This window comes from Myotis davidii, unplaced genomic scaffold (assembly GCF_000327345.1).
Source record: "Myotis davidii unplaced genomic scaffold, ASM32734v1 scaffold120, whole genome shotgun sequence".
NCBI lineage: Eukaryota > Metazoa > Chordata > Mammalia > Chiroptera > Vespertilionidae > Myotis > Myotis davidii.
In genome coordinates this window covers 4,238,801-4,247,017 of record NW_006294778.1, presented here as the reverse complement: position 1 = coordinate 4,247,017, position 8,217 = coordinate 4,238,801, and the positions used below count along the sequence as shown (strand labels likewise).

At 47.3% G+C, this 8,217-nt stretch overlaps 1 long non-coding RNA gene across 2 annotated transcripts in view; it reads right to left on the bottom strand.

The window, feature by feature from the left end:
- Positions 1 to 5,482, bottom strand: part of LOC107184032 — a 9,554-nt gene extending 4,072 nt beyond the window's left edge. Inside the window, exons 1-2 of one of the 2 annotated variants that reach the window (XR_001514846.1) lie at positions 5,349 to 5,482; positions 2,272 to 2,422 (exon numbers count right to left, since the gene is read on the bottom strand). This is a non-coding gene — a long non-coding RNA (uncharacterized LOC107184032). The remainder of the gene's footprint in view (positions 1 to 2,271; positions 2,423 to 5,348) is intronic. The other variant, XR_001514845.1, reaches the window with a different exon arrangement.
- Positions 5,483 to 8,217: the final 2,735 nt, after the last annotated feature.

Here is an 8,217-nt window from a genome sequence, read left to right as displayed (position 1 = left end):
CCTTTCACAAGGGTCGCCTAAGACCAGCCTGCATATCAGATATTTACATTACGATTCATAACAGTAGCAACATTACAGTTATGAAGTAGCAACGAAAATAATTTTATGGTTGGGTCACAACATGAGGAACTGTATTTAAAGGGCCAGAAGGTTGAGAACCGCTGCTCTAGAGGAAGAATGATGCGGGTCTGAGCTAAGGCAGTGGCCACACAGGTGAAAGGAGACCTGCTAAGGAGTGGGGTCACATTGGATATTGTGGTCCTGGGGTTTCCACACGTGCAGTAGAATGACACGGCTAGGCGCTGGAACTAAAGTCCGGCAGGCCTGGTAGTGACAGGGTGACTAGGCTCAGAGGCTCTGCAATCCGACTTCAGTCATGGGCTCTCCCGGTGAGTGCCAGGCGCTCTGCTGAGCTCTTTCCATGCAGGATCTCTACGTCCTCACAAGCAGCCTGTGAGGAAGATCCTGTGACCACTCTCGTTTCACCAGCGAGGAAGTGGATGAGATACCCACATGGTAAGCAGTGCGTGCCCAAGTTCTCAATGATGCTCATTTGCACCCAGGCAATCAGACCCCACTGCTCACTACTGCGACACAGCACCCGTAATTTTACCCTTACATATGCTTATTTGGGCTGTTTGTTTAAAGGTCAATACTCTTAGGAAGAGTAGTCAGTGTTAGAGATTACCAACATTACATTCTTCCTGGGAGCAGAAGGTGGAAGAGGTCAGTTTTCTGGTGAGAGGAGAACTATCTCGAGAAAAGTGGAAAGCTCAACTGAAAAGCAAGCTAGGGAGCAGGGAGTGGGGGATGAGCGGGGGAGAGGCTACAATAGCCAGCCTTCACGACCTCACAGTTTACCCTTGAGCATCCCAGCTCAACTGAAAAGCAAGCTAGGGAGCAGGGAGCGGGGGGAGAGAGGCTACAATAGCCAGCCTTCACGACCTCACAGTTTACCCTTGAGCATCCCTGGCCATTGGCTCAGCTGAATTCGCTATGAAAGGTATAAGCCAGGCCACAGGCAGGGTGTGGGTGTATGTCTCTCTGTGGACTCACAAAGAACCTTCTCCCATACCAACCTGTCAAAAGGGAAGTGGTCAGGCCCAGCAGATGCCAACAGGGATTAGATCCGGAGGGTAATGCCTACACCCTCTCATAAGCACAGATGCTGACGAGGAGTTTCTCCCGCTGACCAAACTCTACTCGGGCTTGTCTGAGCTTTTTCTCAACTAGGCCTCAACTTTTGACTTCCATGGTCATCTCTGCATTGTCCACTTTGAGTAAGAATTCCTCTGTGTTGCCCAACTGGTGTGGGTCAGTGGTTGAACGTCAACCTATAAACCAGGAGGTCAAGGTTTGATTTCTGGTCAGGGCACATACCCAGGTTGTGGGTTCCATTGATGTTTCTCTCTCTCTCTCCCTCTCCCTGCCTCTCTGAAATCAATAAAAATATATTTTTAAAAAAAAAAAAAAGAATTCTGCTGGATCAGCGAAGCCATCCTCACTATCTGATCCCCGTCACACACATAGTCCTGTTCCTCATCCCCCAGCCCCAGGGCGTGTCAGGCAGCCTGGCCTGCCTTCAGCAAGAATCCTGTTCATCGGTTTAGCCAGGGTCCCCCCCTGTTTACCCTGATGTTTCCTCTCCCCCTCCCCACTTTTCCTTGTATTCAGAGTTGAGTCCAATTTCTCTCCCCCTCTGCAAAACCCCTTTACAGTGGCCCCACACCTGTCACGAAGGGTTTGGACAATGGCTGCCTCGCCTTTCTGTAACATGGGTCACAAATAATCTTGTCTCTAGCAGCTTTAATGATGTTTGTGTGGGGAGCGTAGGAAAGCCCCACATGTCGCAAGGGAGCAAGAGGACTTCCCCAGCCAGGAGAGGTCGCAGGAAAGCATGGCCAGAGATCCTGCAGGCTCTGGCCTAGGTCCTGCAGAAGACAGACCGGCGGGCTGTGGGTACCGTAGATCACGGGCTGAGGCCTGGGGTGGATACATTGTCCTCACAAGGACTGTGAGTGAGGCAGGGAAACATTGGACTCCTTTGTACTTTTCCTACTGCCGAAACCTCTGCACGTTTGTGAGCTAAGAGCTCCTTGCAAACACGTTATGGTCGGAACAGAACTCTCAGACACGGTGAGTCCCTTCGAGGCTGCAGCCAGAGAGCTGAGTCACCCCTGATGGGGGGCCCCAGACCACCCTGCCATCATGGGGGGGGGGGGGGGGTTGGAGGAGAAGGAGATACACTACTTGAAACATTTCATTAAGTACCTTTCACTCTCTCTTAATGGATAATCAGTAAATCTGCTAAAAATTCCATAATTTCTCCAACGAGGATATTTTTCTCCCCCAAACACATTTCCTGGTAGTTAAGCAGTCTCGAAATTTTGTGTTTGCAAGAGAATTGTTTCCAGCAGCAAATCTGAAAATAAAACACGCGTGTGTTGTTTACTGGGCACGATCAACGTTGGCTGCATTCGTTGTGCTACCAAAAATAATTCTCCGAAACACTCTGCATGCTGTATAGGAAGACACAAGACAGCAGAGCGGTTGATAATCACAGAGCTTCAAGGCCTTCCACGTGATGTATAAGAGGTTTGTGCGTCTTTGTAAGAAACTAGGGCGCTATTCTCAACCCCAGCACTACTGACATTCGGGGCTGGATAATTTGTTGTAGGGCCTGTCCTGTGCACGGTAGCATGTTCAGTGACATCCTTGGCCTCTACCCACTGGATGCCAATAGCACACACACACACACACACACACACACGCACGCACGCACACCTCATGACAGCCAAAAATGTCTGCAGACATGGACAAAGGTCCCCTGGGGGGCAAGATTGTCCCTGGTCGAGAACCACTGGGCCAGAGGATGGGAATACTTAGGTTCAGCATTTCTTACCCCAATAATCAGAGGTGGGGGATGGATTCACGAGTGTGGGTTAGGCATATTAATCCTCACAGTAAAAGCTAGTACAGAAAACCAACATGTGTCAAGAAAAGACACGTTTACATCAGAACACCTTCGGTGTATTTCATGGCAGCTTGGCCACAGGGGTGGCTGGCCAGTGAGCTGGATGTTCCCATAGCACATTCCAAACTGTGGCTTCCTTTAAAGTACTCCTCGGACGCTGTCGTGGCCAGGTTGTTCAGGCCTCTGCCTGCAGGGAAGGAATTTTGGCCAAGAAGTGATATTTAAAGTTTTCTTTTCCACAAAAGAAGTAAGGAGACAATAGGCAGAGTATTTAATACCATTTCTTCATCTCAACCAATGGTTGAGTGTTTTTTTTCTTAATAAATCAATGACTGACCCATGCTGCATGGGGCTTGGTTTTCATACAATGTATTTGTGTGTGCATGGCCACTATTGGGCCAGAGATCTAAGAAAATAGATTGAAACCAAATTCTGGGTCTGTTTTACAAAGTGTCGGGTCAGACACGGAGTGAGAGTAGAGATGTCACTGTGGTAACCGAGTCCTAAGAGGAGGCCAGTGTAATAAGAAACAATAAATGATACAGCCTTGGAATAACAGGCACATGCCTAAGCCCCATAAATCCAACTCGTCAGTAACGGGTTCTGCCTGGATACACACCATCTTGAGAATGTCCCTCTGCAAGGGCCCAACATTTTGCTCCCTTATTGAGAGCTATATGTTCTGACAATAATACAGACTTCTAAAAAGTATGAAGTATTTTCGAAGCCATGTTTTGTTCACAAGAGGGAAAAACCACAATAATGTTCTCAGAGGTGTTGTTACAGCATTGCTAGTAGGGAAAAAAAAGCAGATTTAGCTCTCTGGGCTATGAATTCAGTCTTGACTACAATGGACTGAAGTGGGACGTTCTCTTTGAAGGTCTAAGCTTTGGCACGCCTCCCATGAAGCCAGCCTCATCCCTTCATGACCAATGTTTTTCACAGGTCGTGCTCCAACACTGATTTGATGTTGGCAGGGGCTCGCAGCGAGACTGGGAGACCCACAGGGCAGACGCTAAGCCTGTGAGCTCATAGCTCTTCCCCCAACTCCTGGCACAGTGCGCTGGCCAGGCAAAGTCCTCAGGGAACATGGGCTGAGTGAATGAGTGAGTGAGTGAATGAATGAATGAATGAAGCTACACCAGACACTCAATGATTACCTAACGAACAACGTGCTTTCCAGACAGGCACATCAGTGATGGAAATCTGCACCTCGCAGGAAAAATATCACCTGGTACAGGATAAAATCCCACAATCATGATAAGACACCAGAGAAACATCGGGGTCTACTCTGAAAGATGAAAAAGTGGGCAACTAGCTTAAATCAAACTCTCTTATTATTTATAACCGAGGCCTCAATCACTTTATAACCCATACACGGTAATAACAAAACAGCTACCAGTTCGGACCATCTCACTGTGTGCCACACGGGGTGTGAAGTGCTTTGTGCGCTGTCTCAGTTAAGCCTGGAAATGGCTCCAAGAGACAGAGAGAGTCCTCAAAGGCGATGAGTCAGAGGTGAGCATTCTTGCCGAGGTCACAGCAGTGAGTGCCACGGAACTTTCCATTGGGTCAGCTTGCAAACAGCCCCTGCTCTGCTCACTACTCCACGCTGCCTTCTAAGGGCACAAAGTACTTGCAGATGCACGTTGAGTCACTGATTCACTTATCACATTTCCTAAGTACCCAAAGATTGCACTATGCCATGGAGGACACAAATATTGGTGGATGACAATGGTCTCTGCCATAAAGGGACTTGGAATGTTGAATCTTAAAAGTCGCTTTAGATAGAATTCTTTCTAGAGAGATGTGTGTCAAGGGGTTAGAGGCAGTCTTTCATGAAAATCTGAAGATGTTGGCTTTAAAATAAAGTCAGCTTGGTCTTGGGTTAGACTATCTTTGGTCCACAACCTATACTGAAATCAGTGAAAGTTTATCATTTTCTTAAAGGGCAGTTAAATGTCATCCTTTCAGAAGAAGTAAATCAATACAGACAAGATCATCAACTAACCTTCCCTGACATCTTGATGGGAAGTATGACCAAGTCTGTAGCCAGCCTTTTATTAGTTCACTTCAATCCATTATTCAGCTTCCCTTTTTGCTTTATGAACCTTCCTTCTCCTTCCAAAAAATGACACCTATTAGTACTCATTCATTCCATATTGACTCCCATCTATTTACTGCTTCTTGTCATTAATATACAGTTCGGGGCATGGATTAAAATCATTGCTTCCTCATTGGTGAACATAATTAATCGATTTCTCCATTTTTGGACTAAATTGTCAAGGAACAAAGGTGAACAATATCCAAAGATATCTAACAAAATAATGAAAGGAATAATGCTTGAAGGATTTCCAATTCTGTCCCACGTTACCTGCACTAACCTGTCCTCAGCACTTAAGAACGATGCTTCTGCTTCTTCGGTCTTGCCCACAAGCTTCAAAAATCTCTCGATGAAGAACATGAACCAGTATTTGTCAGGGACAGTAACCTCAAGGGGCCTGCATCCCAGCACTGGAACGGAAAGAAGAGCAAATAATCTAAATCGTACTTAGAAAAGGCACAAAGAATCCCCATCACTGAACTTGATACCGGAGTTAAGTGCATTGTCCATATTTTAGTGTTTCTCTCTCAAGGGATCAGCACTTTGCTTTTATTAAGATTTACATACATTACCAAGTATTTTAAACAATGACATAAAAAATAACTCTCATGGCTTTAAATAACCTATATATTTTGAAAACCAGAGGGTCAAAGAAGAGGATTTCTATAGTTCAATCTGTATATTGCTGTAATTTGTATTTGTGGGAGACTTTCAGGCAAGAAGAAAAAAAAAAGTGTTTCGATTTCTTGCACAATTCTGCCCTCTGTTGCAACTCTCTTGAATGACTGGCTTTAACAGAAAGAACGGATGCTACAAAACAAAATAAGGAGCATACCGTGTGTGAGTGTGTGTATGCACACGTGTGTATAGCTATATTCTACTCCACACAAATGAAAACATATAGAATTTGTAACCTGAGGATCCTATTTAATACACGGTACCCCAAAGTCATCATCTTCAGAATGTCTCCTTCCAAATGCTCCAGTATCTAAACATCTACATTTTTCCACCTGTTGCATTTCAAATTACTGCACTGAATGTGTTTGACACAAATATGCTCCTTGTTCCTCATCCGTGCCTTTGCACATGCTGTAGGCTACCCAGACCTGAGTGCCCACCTGCTTTCTGTCTGCCAACTGTGCTGTGGATCACCATTCCCACACGGAGTAAATATTTACTGAGCATCTATGTGTGAGACAGCATTCCAGGCTCATCAGGACAGCAGATGAGGCTGCAGCCCTCTGCCTGCAGGGAGGCTGGGAGGCTTTGAACCAGAGCTACGGTGCCTCAAGTTGGAGAGCAAAAATGAAATCTGAGCCAATGGAGAGAGAGAGAGAGCGCTGAGGGTCCGAGACATTTGTCCACCATGTCTGTCCAAGCAAAGGGGCCTGAGGTGGGTATGTCGGGGACCCTAAGTGACAGGGACCCTAAGAACTATAACCAGCTGCTCAGAGCAGGCAGACAAGGGTGGGCTAGACAAACAGCCGAGGAACGGTCTCCTGCCTGGGCGGGGCTTTTGCCCATTCCAGAAGGAGTATTGGGTCCAGATTCCTGTCAAGGGCTCAGGTTGGAATGGACCATGTCCACCACTCTGTTTCATACTCAATTCAGCAATCTATGTGCTCAAAGAAATATGCCTTCATGAACCCTGCCTCCCACTGACCACATCCTCACGTGCAGTCCCTTAGCACCAAAATGTGGTTGGAACAGATAAGCAAGTAATTTTCCTAATTATAAAACTCATTATAATACGTGGCCCACCTGGTGTGGCTCAGTGGTTGACCCATGAACTAAGAGGTCCTCAGCTCGATTCCCAGGTAGGGCACATGCCCGGGTTGAGGGCTTGAACTCTAGTCGGGGGGGTGCAGAAGGTAGCAACCAATGTCTCTTTCTCATCAATGTTTCCATCTCTCTATTCCCTCTTCTTCTCTCTCTAAAAATAAAACACACACACACACAATAAAAATATATTTTTAAAAGCTAAGTATGTGTACATTATAGAAAATTGAAAACTATAGAAAAGTATAAGAAAAACTCCTCATAACTGTGTCATTCAAAGATAATCTCTGTCAACATAACTGCTATATGCATTTTTGATCTTTTGTGTGTACCCACACTTGTTTTTTAAAATTAAAGTTGGGCTCATCTACACTAATAAAAGATAAACATGCAAATTGGCAATACCTTTGCTATGCTTTAAGCCATGCCCACCAGCCAATCAGAGTGACTCTATGCAAATTAACCCAACCAAGATGGCGGCCGGCAGCCACAGAGCTGAAGCAAGCAGGAGGCTTGGTTGCCCCAATGATGGAGGAAGCCAGGCTTCCCGCCTGCCGGAGCGGGCTCTGAGCTCCACTCAAAACAACAAAGTCTCAATTATAGAAGATTAATAAACCCCAGATACCTGCTTTCAGCCAGCCATGGCCACGGAGCTAGAGTGAGCAGGAGGCTTCCCTCCCAACCATCTGGCCGGCTCTGAGCTCCTCTCAAGGCTACAAAGTTTCAATTATAGAAGGTAAATAAATCCCAGAATTAAAAAAGAAAGAAAAAAAGGAGAGGCTGGGAGCTTCCATCGCTGGGGTGCTTGGCCAGCCTGAAAACAGCCCTCAGTCCCTCACCCAGACTGGCCAGGCACCCCAGAGGGGATCCCCCACCCGACCCAGGACATCCTACAGGGCAAACCAGCTGGCCCCCACCAGTGGACCAGGCCTCTATCCTATATAGTAAAAGGGTAATATGACTCCCAGCACTGGGATCAGCGGAGCCATGAGGCCTCCCGGCACCGGGATCAGCGGAGCTGCGAGGCCTCCCGGCACCAGGATCAGCGTGACAGGGGGCAGCACCCAAACCCCCTGATCGCCCTGCGGCTCTGTATGTGACAGGGGGTGGGGCCACAACCTCCCTATCCATCCTGCTCTGTTCATGATAGGGGAAGGCGCCCCAACCCCCTGATCAGCCCTGCTCTGTGCCTGATACAGGGGAGCTCCACAACCCCCTGATCGGCCCTGCTCTGTGGGTGATAAAGGGTGGCGCCCCAACCCCCACCCCACAGGCCCTGCTCTGTGTGTGATGGGGTAGAGCCATAACCTCCCCATCGGCCCTGGCTGAGCGTGACAGTGGCGGCTCCCCAACCCCCCTA